This window comes from Cydia pomonella, chromosome 11 (genome assembly GCF_033807575.1).
Source record: "Cydia pomonella isolate Wapato2018A chromosome 11, ilCydPomo1, whole genome shotgun sequence".
NCBI classification, from domain to species: Eukaryota; Metazoa; Arthropoda; class Insecta; order Lepidoptera; family Tortricidae; genus Cydia; species Cydia pomonella.
The window spans coordinates 21,164,413-21,178,742 of NC_084713.1; the positions used below are offsets into that span (position 1 = coordinate 21,164,413).

Sequence of the window (14,330 nt, forward strand, 5' to 3'; positions counted from 1 at the left end):
ATTTTATTTATAATTAATTTTAACGTGACATGTTTTATTTATTTAGAAATGTAACTTTTTGTATTGTTTGGTTGTAGTTAAATGTAATACCCGTGTTATTTAATTTTATGTCAATATTTTTTTTTAAGGCATCATCTTCCTCAAGTTGTCCCGACTTATTTGTCACGGCTAATGGGAGCCTGGGGTCCGCTTGGCAACTAATCCCTAGAATTGGCGTAGGCACTAGTTTTTACGAAAGCCATCTGACTTTCCAACCTAAAGGCTAGACTAGGCCTTAATGGGATTAGTTCGGTTTCCTCGCGATGTTTTCCTTCACCGAAAAGCGACTTGTAAATATCAAATGATATGACGAGATAGTGAAGCTGATCGATGGATGCACAAAGCGAATAATAGACACCCTTGGAAATTACTAGAGGAGGTGTTGCGAATGCAACTTATTATTGTATAAAAATCAATGCAGTAGCTAAACGCAGCCGTCGGGCTCGGCTAGTATTCGGAGGCTTTTTAAAAGCACCAATAGGAGCGCTCCACATATTCTGTATCGCGGCCAATTAGAAGCATCTAAATTTAATCCACCTTTTTGTACTGATCATATATTGCAAATCACTCTTTCATCATCCTCCATACTATCAACACCCACTTTTCTACATTGAACCGTTTTGACAAGAACCCTTGTAAACCAGTACCCTTTGGAAGATTATACTTCGCTTCATTATAAATCGAAGTTTTATTTGAGTCGTCGACATCCTGACCTGCACGGCGGCTACAGGAGGCCTTCACCTTCGAATAGCGAGGTGTTCTTACAATATTAGACATGTTAACTTGGAAGATATAACTAAATGGAATAGAAACGCGCACAAATTTCTATCTGAAAAATTCTGCCGTTTACGGCGCGGGGGACGAGATAACGGGCACAAATAGTATTAATACTAATGCATTTTTTGCATACGTCAAAATTCAAAAGTTTATTCTACAAGTAGGCCTCAAGGGCTCTTTTACAAGTCAATACAACATTTATAGTAACATCATATAGTGACATGAAAAATACATAACAACATTATAATAATCTTAAAATAAATAATTACTACAATACAATAGAGATGTATAGTCTCTATTGTATTGTAGTAATTATTAATAATATCTAATAAAATTTATACTAAATAAATAAACCGCGTCTGGACTGCTTCTGTAGCATTAGTTTACTAGCAGTCTCATAAACTAATACTACAGAATACCATACGTCGCTACACACAACTAAATTATCAAACACTTGCATATAATATATTCACATAAGTACAAGAAAAAACACAGACAACCCTGTCCGTGAACGAGATGACGTAGGTACCTCCACCTAGTACCTTTACCAAATTATTAAAATGTGGTTGCCAACAAGGACCGGGCTCGAGATGCAACCAAAAAGTACTTAACAGAAAGACAGAAAAAGTCTAAATTGGATATTTTATATACCCCGAATGAACCCCCATTACGCATCCAAATATTCATATTTATTTGAAAACTTTTCCATTGTGTTCAAATATTACCCGATCCCTTTTCTGAAATAATCGTGATGTTTTTTAATATAATGCCTTTAATATTTGTATTTTTTGACACAAAAATTAAATCAAATCATTATACTGATAGATACAAATCTGAGCTATTTTAATGTTCGTAATTTGTTTTTTTTTTTTTTTACGTAGATTTTCAAATTTATTCAAAACTTTTGTCTATATATCTTTTGTATATATTTATTACTGTACGTAAGTAATCAAATTTCCCAGCCAACATGCCAATCGCTGATGCTTCATAATGAACGAAACGCAACTGTTACTTTCGCATTCGGTCAGAAAAAGCATTGAAAAGACTCATAAGGTTTGCTCCACAAAAATATTCACAGAAATACTAAAAACCTTATGAACAAATAATAAGGTGACCTTGCTACTTCACCGTCTATCATTCTCTTCTTTGTTAATTTTGAGACTTATCAAAAACTTAATTATTTTAATCAATTTACCCCTTTCAAGTCTATCCTTATCACATTAAATGACTGACAGTAAATATAATTAAATTTCCTCCCCGACACCTAACTGCCTTCTCCCGTCGCCACCAATTATGTACATTGCTATTAATTCAATTACTTCAAATAATCCCCGATTCCCTAATATTTGACTAAATTTGTTCAAAAGAGCGTAAATTTACTAATAATTTCATAGGGCTTACGACCTTCTTTCACTTTTGTTAGTTGTTAGTTAGAGAATTATTGCCATTATTGGCGACAATCCTGTCAAGATAATACCTAAATGGGCTGGATTGTTTGAAGTAGTAAATTAATTAGTCAATTTGAATGATGCTGTGTGTGGAACCGGTGTAATAACAGTGTATAATCGTTGAAGTCATATGATTAATGTATGTATGTATGTATGTATATACTTTATTGTACATAGAAATAAAAACACGAAAAACACAGTTACAGAGTAAATTAAATACAACAAACGCGAACTTATCCCTGTATGGGATCTCTTCCAGTTAACCTTTGAGGAAATGAGTAAAACAGAAGTAACGGTGAATGAATGACAAACACAAACAAAAGTGTACAATCACTGAAATTAATGAAATGCACGTTTTGAATACACATTGATACAAATATACATAGATAGAAAAATAACCATAAAATAATGCATACATATATATATAAATAAAAATAAATAAATATTCAATATATAATATAAATAAATATGAATTCGAATCAGAAAAGTAAAGGAAATTAAAAAAGTAGAAGTACTCAATGGAACTAGGAAGTCGTAACCAAAGTATCGGAAAGCCACAATTTTTTAAGCTTCTCCTTGAGTGATGCTACAGATTGGGATTGCCTCACGGACACCGGAATCTCGTTCCATAACTTGACGGCATGGACAGTAAAGGATTTCTTGAATGTGCGCGTCGTATTGGAAGGAATCGTGAGTAAAAGATTGGTGCTTGATCGAAGGCGATGACCACTACCAGCAGCTAAATAACTAAACCTTTCGGAAAGGTAAGGTGGCGAAGCAGGATTAAATAGAACATTGAAAAGCAATGATAGGACATGCACATCTCGTCGACGACGAATCGGAAGCCAGCCAAGCTGAGATCGAAACTGGGATACATGATCAAACTTACGTAGACCGAAAATGTATCGAATACAAATATTTTGCAATCGCTCGAGTTTGTCCAGTAACTCCTCACTAAGGTCCAAGAAAGCAGTATCAGCGTAATCTAACAACGGGAGTAAAAGTGAACATGCGAGAGTTATTTTGGTTTGAAGAGGAAGGAAATTTTGAAGACGCCTTAGTGAGTGGAGAGACGCAAAAAGTTTATTGCTAATGTCAGAAACATGAGCTGACCAGGACAAGGTTTGATCAATGATGATACCCAAGTTCTTAACTGTAGAAGAAAAAGGGATAATTGTTCCGTCAAAACGCACTTTGGGTACCACCATCTCTGACAATTTGGACACAAAATAAGGACCACCAATGACAATTGCTTGCGATTTTTTGTATTAACTTTCAAACCAAACTTATTCGCCCAGCAACGAATTGACTCAAGGTCGCCATTTATTCTATCAACTAAAGATGAAAAATCATCAATGCTAGCCGCTGCGTAAATCTGTAAATCATCCGCGTAAAGGTGGAAGTTACAATTTAAGGACTCAGTAATGCCATTAATGAAGATCGAGAAAAGGAGAGGAGAGAGTATCCCTCCTTGGGGGACACCAGCAGAAAGGTCACACCACTCCGAGACCTTGTCGTCAACCTTGACACGCTGGCGCCTCCCAAAGAGATAGTTACGGAACCAAGACAAAGCTGCAGGAGAAACATTTAACGTACGAAGGATATGAAGGAGAATATCAAAATACACCGTATTAAAGGCACTACTGAAGTCTAAAAGTACCAGGACCGTGAGCTTTTTATTCTCAATATTAAAACGAATGTCATCAGTGACCTTCACCAAAGCCGTGACAGTGCTATGCCCGGGGCGGAAACCTGACTGAAACCGATTCAACAAATTATGCTTGTGGAGATGTGAAAGGAGGCGACGATTAACAAAATGTTCGATGATTTTAGACAAAACTGGGAGAATGGAGATGGGTCGGGATTTAATGGCCCTAATGGGTATACAATATGTAGGTACTTACTACTACTAGGGAATTGCCTGTCGAGTGCGAAATGGGCCAATTCAGTGAGGCTATGTACGGTCACGTCTGAAAATATCGATACGAAAAAATTACCATAAACATGTATACACGACTTTATTGCCCATATATTAAGGTAGTCTCTGGAGTTGCAGGTGTACCTAGGCTACGGAGACTGCTTACCATCAGGCAGGCCGTATGCTTATTTGCCACCGACGTAGTATTAAAAAAAAGTGTATACATATTTTTGGCACATTTTTCGTATCGATATTTTCAAACGTGACTGTACCACTTAGTACTTAAAAGAGAACTGGAAATTTAACTTATTCTAGTCTAATCTAGACGACCTGCCTGGTCTAGTCGTTAGAGTCGGACCAAGATAAGTTGGCAGCGATTAAGATAGCTCAGATAGCACATTTTATCGAGATATTTATTATCAAATTTGACGTTTGCTTTCTATCTCGGCACCTACGTCAGTATTTTTGTCAATAAGATCAGAATTCCGCAAAATAAACCTTCAATGAGACCTTTCACGGATGAGATGTAATCACCCGAGAACGTAAAAATCAAACATTGAGTAACAAATTGAAAACATTGTATTCACTTCTGAAAAACGCACGGGCTTCGGAAACATTCGCCTTTTAAAAATACGATACCGAATAAACATTCAACGGGGAAATGCGGCTAGCCTACTGGGTGCACCTGTAGTTGACTCTGTTCATCCAGCTCAGATCACCCGGGACAATTAAGTTAACTAAAAATACACTTACAATAAAAGTTCACCTATGATTTTCTTGGGGGTATTAAATAAACTTTAAGTAAATTTTGTTCACCTGAGGTCAATTTAATGGACCTGTGACCACTCCCCGATGGCGGCAAGTTAGACACTGCTTTTTTTATTTGTAGTTTTTTTTTTTGTATACTTTTAGAGTAAGTTGACGAAGCCTGTTGCAGATTTTACCGTTGTATTATTTTGTGACGAAGCTAAAGTTTATGTTCTCCTGAAGAAACCTGCGTTGCGGATTAAAAACTTAGACTAACTATTTTGTTACTAAACTTCTAAAAACCCTTCACGCACAAAATGTTTTGTGCAACTAAAATTTAAAATCATCATGGACTGATATTGCTATCCTATTTAGAAATCTAAATAAGCCCCCCAAGGGTTTTCAGTACACAAAGGGGTTCCTAAATCAACAGAAACACAAGGGAGCGTACCATTAGGCGGGATCAAATGTTCCAAATATAATTGTGGAAGATGTGGATTCGATGGGATTGGATCTTCGATATGTTACGGGATTATGTATGGATTGGTTCAATTAGTTTGGAGATATGTGGGAAAATATGTTACTTCTTTTTCGGCCGATTGTTATTTTGTTTTTAATTTTTTTGGTGAGTTTGGAAAGCTCATCATTCTGGGCAGAATAAATACAAAATTGCGATTTGAGAAAAAAAACTGTATCTATGCGATTCTTTGCTGGGTTACGAAAGTAACGTTTTCGAAACTCAGAGGAAGATTTTGTAGGGGTCAGTAAAGTTGCGCTATTGTTCTACAAAATAGGAAACTAAGTATATATCCAAAACATTTTATCTCATTCTCACGAAAAAAAATCCAAAGACCAGTCCTCGATAATACAAGTATCAGAATAGTATGATTTGAAGTACAGATACGTTTTCGGGTAATAATTTTTCATAAAACACTAAAAAAAGTTTGTAAAGACCTTTACACATCTTTTAAAACCCTAAAACTGTTTAGCTTTGAAAACCTCGATAAGAAATTTATTCCACAGCGCAGACCATTTTCTCACCAATAAAAGTTAGAACCATAGATATAAGAAGTAAGGAGATTTATAACGAAGCATAATTTCAATGAGTCTCGTTGTCTCCAACTGTCCCCCACCACATCACTGAGGGCGTGGCCAGACAACCAACTCACGCGCTGTGATTGGACAAACCGCGCGGAGTAAGAAACGAGAGCGACGACACTAGAGTGAGGAAAAGTCGATAAAGTAACAGCTATCGATATTTTATATGTTCTGAAAATTACCTTATTGTTTTGACATTAAAACGTTCTGTTTTAAGTAATAATTGCGATTGTCTTAATTTATATTTCTTTAAATATTTGACCTTATTTGCGAGCTATAATTTTCAAGGTAGGAGTAAGGTATATCAGTCAATCAATAAGTTCTGCCACAAAGGTTAAAAATTGATAAAATGTCATACTAAGACTTTAAATTTTACAAAATGTACCATGATTCGAAAGCTTGTTTTATGCTAATCCAGAATTAATAATTAATTAATTTGATTGTTTTTAAATAGGAACGATTTTATTTACTTTTTGTTTAAATTGTTTACTTTGGGATTGGATTGTGCTTCACAAAAGGGAGTAAATATCAGGGTTACATTATTAAAATAGTAACATTTTTTATGGTAGAGGAGGCAAACGAGCAGACGAATCACCTGTTGGTAAGCGATTACCGCCGCCCATGGACATGGACATGGTTTTTGAATGAACTTTCTTTATTATAGCATATGTGGCTACCAGAATTCGAATATTACATAGAGTTATGAAGAACTGCGAAAGCAAATTATGTTAAATTATATTGTTAAATAATATTTTTGCAAGCATGAACATATTTGATTATACTTAGTGCAGTTATTCGAATCGTTGCACACAGGCGGATTTTCCTAAATTTCTGGCCAAAAGTCCAATGTACCAAATCAACGATAATAGTCACGTGACTTTATTTTTTGTATCTGTATCGTTCCTAAGATTTAATGACAACCCTCATAACAATTTAAACGAACGTTTTCATAACTACCCACATTAACAAAGTATCGACTTCTGACCAAAGGTTAATTACTTGTTAAAACTAAGTGTATTTATATAACATATTCTATTGTTTTGAAGTTGTTTGGTGTGATTTATATAATGGATTGTGAAGCTGGAGGTATGTAACTATATATTTAACATGAATGTTCATACTTTTCAGTTTGTTTATACACAGGAAAAAAAAAATTTACAATCGAATTTTTACCTGTTGGTTACTTATATTAGTGTATAAAGTTCAATATTCAATAGAATCTGACTACTGAATGAATATTATAGTAAAGACAAACATATTAGCTAAACTATTTTGATAGTTTAGGTTGCTAATACGTGCTAATCTGTTTTTTATTAGACAATTATCAGTTGGAAGTAAAAATCACGAAAACAGTTTTTTTTTATTTCTTTGTTTTTAGGTTCATCTTCTAAGAATATCATTATAAGTCGTCAACAATTGCTTGAATATTATAGAACGTGCAATTCGAAAGATAATAATGAAAAACTTAACCTTTTAATAAATCTTTTTAACCAAGTAGCAAGTTTCTTAGGTGTTGAGGATGGTCTCACAAATGACTCAAAACAATTATTATCTAAGTTCGTATTCGACTACAAACAATTTTTTCATTGTTTCGAAGATTCAGGTGAAATTACTGGTATAAACAAAAATATTAAATATCGCTTTCTTATAATCCTTTTGGCACTTACAAGTACGTTTCTAGTTAATCCAAATAAATTTAAAATTTATTGCTGCAAGACAGCTGTTGTCTTTATCAAACATTATCCATGGTACCTCCTACCAACAACTGTACATAAAATCTTATTTCATGGCCATGAAATAATGAAAAATTGTATAGTGCCTTTGGGGTTACTTTCAGAAGAAGCTCAAGAATCCAGAAATAAAGACATAAAAATGTACAGAGAAAGTTATTCGACAAAATTTAGTCGGATCCAAAATGTAGAGGATGTGTTTAATAAACTTCTTGTATCATCTGATCCTTACATAACAGATATTTCACGAAAACATTACAAGAAGGATTCAAAAGTAAATGATTATCCAAAAGAACTTAAGTATTTACTGGACATGTAAGAAAAAAACTATTAAAATAAATATAGAAACAGTGAATTGACCTTTAATAAAGCTGTAGTTTAATTTAAATATGTTTTTATTTGATTCCTAAAGCGTTTCTAACTTTTAATTCAATCCATTAGTTTTGGCCAGAAATTTAGGAAAATCCGCCTGTGTGCGTTGCTAAGACTGACTAAGATATACTTATAGGTATAAACTACAATGTAATAAATAATTGTTATTAAAACAGTTTTTTCTATGACGTACTTACTCGATATTTAATTGAAATTAATAGGTATACTACATTAGGTGAAAAGTAATTACTTCCATACACACTATATCCAGACATTTTTATCGATAACGCTCAAACATCAATTATGCTCGAGCGCCACTCTGTTTCGCGGCGGCAAGTTGGCGGTCGTACCAAGAAACAGTAATGCCGAATGAATATCGTTAGCGGCTTAATACATTGCGCCGTTGCTTAGCACACTACAAATAGTTTCCATTCTAAACCATCAATGTAGAATGCATATTCAAATTGACACGCGTTTATTAGACAAAATGGTCCGACTCAGAGAAATCAGATGTCACTGGAATTATTTGTAAAAATGTGTGGTTTTATTCACTAATACGTGAAAAAAAATGTACCCACATGTGGTATGTAACTCCATCATCCTTATAGTTTTTAGATGCACTCATATTTCGACACGAAACAACGGCATTTTAAGAAAATTTACTCGCACATTTTTCGATGACAGCTAAATTCCGACTGTCGACGGCGGACACGGTATGGCCACGATCTGGCCATGTCGCGGCGACACGCGCCACGCCTCCGTCAGATATCTAGTACTTTTTATGATCTGAGGTTAGAACATACATCCATCACCCTCCCTTGCCATAATAGCCGTGAAAGCGTCGAACACGCTCGCCTCAATAACATCTGAGCGAGTTAAATTGTTAATAGCTGGCGGAGGAAATTCACAAAACCACTAGTTGCAGTCCAGAATAAGACTGGTCTGTCAGACTAAAATAAGAACCAAGGCATCTCGCAAATGTGGTATTTTTGATTCGATATTAAGTTTATAAATGAAAGACATGAGACGCAAAAGATATTAGGAATGAATGTGGAAGGATATAAGAGAAAAGGAAAACAAAGGAACAAGTGAATGAACTGTGTGAGAGAAGATATGAAAAGAAAGCAGGTGAATGATGAGATGAACGACAGATAGGTATGGCGGAAAAAGACATGCAAAAGTGCAGCATGTCTTTTCAGCTTGTCCCTTGTGATGGGAGAAGGGCAAGCGAATGATAATTAGTTAAGAAATAGCGGTAATAGTAAACAGCGACAAGATTGGGCGCACAAAGTAAATAAATAAATAAATATTATAGGACATTATCACACAAATTGATAGTCTTAAATATTAAGAAGCTGTGGAAGCTATTCGGGCGTTCGAATTTTAATCAAAAGGGATTAAATCCTGGCATAACTGTGACTGGTTTTCGGGAAAGAAAACATCGCAAGAAGATGTATGCGAAGTTCCCAACTAGCTTTGCGCTAGCGTTCTGAAGGGATGTTTTCGTCGAATGGGCTCTACGGAAGACTAAGAACTGATTCATAGCCTAGCATTATGCTGAGTTGGATCCAATTCGTGATAATATAGATTATTATTTTTTGTATCTGTTTGTGCTTTTTTAATTTATTGTTTTTTTTCCTGATTCAACATTTTAGAGACCTTATACATCTCAAAGAAATTATAATTCTTCATTTTGAATTGATACATATTCGCAATTGTATTTATTGATTGCTGATATTTTATTTTTATTGCTTCTATGTAAATTGTATCTTGACGTGTAATAATGTCCTTGTGGTTTGCTAAATAGAGTCAGACCAAGAAAAGGTGACAGCAATATTGACAGCCTGGACAGTGCAGGTGTTATTTTAAATGTCAAATTTCTCTGAAATTATAACGTTTACTTAACACTTGCACAGGCTTGGCTATCAAAATCGCTGCCAACTTAGCTTGGTCTGACTTTAAATGAGTTTGAGATTAAGATGCGCACTTACTTAATGTCCTGCTTCTCTGTTTTTGTTTTCTGTACATGTTCGTACAGAAAACAACGACAGAGTTGTTGTTTATGATAGCCAAGAATACATGTTTTTTAAATCATTTATTATGAGTTTGAGTTGTGCAATTTAATGTTTTGTTTTCTGTACATGTTCTTACTTATTTGTGATAGCAAAGAATCCATGTTTTTTTATCTTTTATTTTTGTCTTTAAACTCGGATCAGGACTTTCCTTAGTTGAAAATAGCCGAATACAAGACGTTTTGTAATATACATAGACGTGCCTGACTCACCACTCGCCTGAAATTTTGATCAACGGTCGATATCTGTGGTTCTTGGTTAATACTTAAACCATTCCACTCTAACGGTTAAACGTCAATTTGAGTGTCAGCTGCTGAGTGAAATTGAATTTCGTATTTTTGGCTTTTGAAATATTTTATCCATTTTAGTACCTGAAATAGACAAGTGACATTGATGGTTTATTCTAGTGTAACCTAGTTTATTTCTCTGATAGATTGTCAGTCTCTTTTCTGGCATTTTTATTCATCTATTTTATTTTAAGTTTTGTTTATGAGTATGTAGACCGAGCAAATATTTAGTGTCTTTTCAATGTGCTTCCGTAGCAAATAAAACGTTTGTCTCTTCTTATTAATTGCTGTTAATAAAGAGAAAATAAACAAAAACAGTATTCAGATGTTAAATACGTATTGTTGTCTAAGTATCCACAACACAAGCCTTTGAGCTTTACTGTGGGACTTAGTCAATTTGTGTAAGAATGTCCTATGATATTTATTTATTTATTATTCACACTGTATGTTATATTAGCCTGGCATTATAAAGCGGTTGACTAAGTTCATTCATTTAGCTTTAGGATTGGGATACCATTTGCCTATAGTAGAGGAATGGCTTGGACTACGGCACCGTTACTGGCGCCACCACGGGTACTGGCTTGAAGGCCAGTGTGTAAAGCGCGATGTCAACCACGCGGTACTGCCCAAGGAGTCCCGGTGAATTTAAATTGCTGAGACTACTAGATAGACTGCATCAGTGACAAATATGTTCTAAGAAAATGATCCATTTTCATTACTTTGAGTGCACAAAGAAATTTCAACTTTTATAATCTGATATTTAGCAACACACCCTTCACAGTAATTCACTATCTTGCCAAAGCATTTTTAAGGAACTGTTCCAATGTTCACAATTAAGGACACTGCTCGTTTCTGGAACTCCTAAGAAGGAATTTTAAAAACCTGAACTCTTTATTGAAAACATCCGACAGGACGAGGTAAAATTTTTCAGTAGCGTTTTCCTAGGCATTTCCTCTATTCAAAACCCAATTTTCAAATTCAAGTATGATTTATTTTCATCAAATAATCAGTTCATAGTTTATCGTCGCCACTCCTGATCTGCTTGTAGGAGTAGAGGAAGGGCTTGAACTCCTGCACCGCTACCGGCGCCACCATGGGGACGGGCTTGAAGGCCAGCGTGTAAGGCGCGGTGTCAACCAGGCGGTACTGTCCGTTCTCGTCCCAGTGTACCTCGGCTGAGGCCATAGCTACGGCGATGCAGAGAAAGATAGCGAAGAGTTTCATCTGTAATAGACAAAAATATCGATATAGTTTGTATTCTTCTCTTTAACCCTTTTCAATCCTAGGGATGTAGTCCTTCTTCAATTTTTACCGTTCTGTACCCCTAGTGTAAATTTTATCGACATCATAACGTGAAGAACGGATTTTGAGTTTCCAAAACGTCCCGCTTGGCGCGCTCTTTCTAAATCCAATACAAAATGAGACTAAACGCAAACGCGTACGTCACGTTTCAAAATCGAATTTATTTACACTAGGGGTACTGTTCTATTTTGCGCTCTTTGTACCCATTTCGATTCAGCTGTTCTTTTGATGTCATACCAACGCATGTCTGGTTTTCCTATTGGGCGTGACTCTCCCCAAGGTCTCCATTCTACCAGCCTTTTGCACCATGAGCCGTCTTTACGGGCCATAGTCCAACATTTTTTATTATTAAAGAGGAACTTAGAAACAACAATAGGACTTATGAATATTGATAAAAAAGATAGATATTTAAAAATTCAACGTTTTTAGTTTTACATAAGACAAGATAAGACACGATGCGATAAGATAACAGTACTTAAATTGTTATATTATAAACTATAGAAACTAACGGTACTATTCCAACTTGTAACCTACCCACAATATGGTGCTTTTAAACACAAATTTACTAAAACGTTAGTCGAATTGAGGAATTTTCCAATAAAGTTCCGTTTATTACAAACTGAATTAATAAACTAGACAGGAAAGTTTCATTGCTGTCCTTTGTTAATTTTAAAATTTCAATCAGACAACGTGTGCCTATATTAATTAAAAGGCCGTGGCCTATATTACTAAAATACTTTTAATATAGGTAGTAGATATACATGCACAAAATTGCGAGATACCTCAAAATTGTGATTTCAAAAACATGTTAAGACCATGTTTCGTAATAAATGAAAAGGATTTAATGTTAAAAAAAACAGTAACAAAACTAATCCAACCGCTATTCTAGTTTTCAGATAAACTTAATTAAATGCTTCACCGTCGTCTAAAGCAAAGTGAAATGTTTTGTTATGGTTAGCTACACTTTGCTGTTTATTTACTTTGCCCCGCACGGCCAAATTAAATAAACTACATTGATATATTGTAACAGCAGCGGAAAACTAAACCGTAATATTTCCTAACACATTATGTTATAGAGACAGAAAAACCCAGCAAACTAAACCGTGGGACCTAACACCTGTCCTTGCGGTACACTCGAAAAAGGACTTTATTCCAGCGTGGTTTGGTTGAAAGTTCTATTCATGCGAATATTTGTAGGTAATTTATCATTGAACGTCAACCCGTCAAAATGGCCGCTTATCCGCCATCTTGATTGGCCAATTGCCGCAATATGGTGGTCAACGATTTAACGTGACCGACAAAATGTTACGGGAAATGTTTTCATTTTAAGTAAATTAGATACTTTTCTATTTGTGGTTGTTTTGCTTGCATATTTAAAAAAACAACGAGTTTATCAAGTATGTATATGTACTTACATAAACATGGGAACACTTATATAAATATTATAGATTTAATACTGGTTATTGTCTGTGTATTAGTTATAACACAATATAGTTCTCGAAATACTAAATATCCCCATCCAACGGTACTTAAATAAAACAAAAAAGTAAATAAACTGTTGACAAAATCTATAAAGTTTAAAAACTTATAAAATTATAAATACCTTTGCGTTTGTCCTTCGACGAGTTTTCGTTGAAGTAAAAGAATTGAATGATATCCACTGTGACAGAACCAGTGTATTTATATTTCCAAACTTATACGCCAATAATTACTTAACGGTTATATGAATGTAGTTGCGGTTTAATCATGTAGAAATAATGATCTGATCATGGTCATGATCATTAGTAATTAACAGTTAATTTGTGACTTGACTGCATTTGTATCCTAAAATAACGAACAGGCCCATTCGAACGTACACTAACATTAGAATGATATTTGAGTCATGTTATTTACTTATCGTGTGTCTCGTCCGCGCTAATACATGTACAGACAAGTACGAGCGAAATGCACGATATTTGAACGATATCATTCTGATATCAGTTTTCGCATTGGTCTGTACACTGTAATATTTGTAGACTTTGGAGCGTCAATGGTTAGGAGTTTAATAACGTACGAGGTAGTTCCTTAAACTACCTACGTCCAAAAGAGAGGTATGGGCATTGTGAATGTCATCTCGCTTTGTGTGGTAGGGCACAGCGCAGAGGATGTCATTCCAGATCTAGAGCAGAGCCCAACTGGGGAAGTACCTCCACCTTACAGAAAACCGCAGCCAAATAACACTAGACCCTACTCATAGTATTCAAGTTCCTGCCGGTGAGTAAGTTGCCAGAGCTCAACGAGGGTGCGGAGTGTTAGGGTCGGGTCCTCTGGAGTTGCAGGCATACATAGGCTACGGAAACTGCTTACCACCTGGGTAGTATGCTTGTTTGGCGATCGTCTTGGTGATTGGCGTGCATCTCATGTATGACTTTCACAAATCATTTCGCATGCACCAATTAGTGTGAGCGATCATCAAAGTCGTATCGAATTAAGATCAAACCATAATAAGTTGTTAAATTCGAATCGGTCGCTGGGTCATACTTGTTAAGAGGGAAGTATCA

General features: G+C 35.2%; 1 protein-coding gene and 1 long non-coding RNA gene across 3 annotated transcripts in view; one reads left to right on the forward strand and one right to left on the reverse strand.

Moving 5' to 3' along the window:
• Positions 1-14,330, forward strand: part of LOC133522492 (uncharacterized) — a 440,383-nt gene that overhangs the window by 246,301 nt on the left and 179,752 nt on the right. The gene's annotated exons all lie outside the window — the stretch shown is intronic.
• On the reverse strand, positions 11,458-13,679 carry LOC133523069 (uncharacterized). The gene is made up of 2 exons (XR_009800190.1): positions 13,394-13,679; positions 11,458-11,712 (listed from the first exon to the last, which is right to left on the reverse strand). It is a non-coding gene; the product is annotated as an uncharacterized LOC133523069 (long non-coding RNA).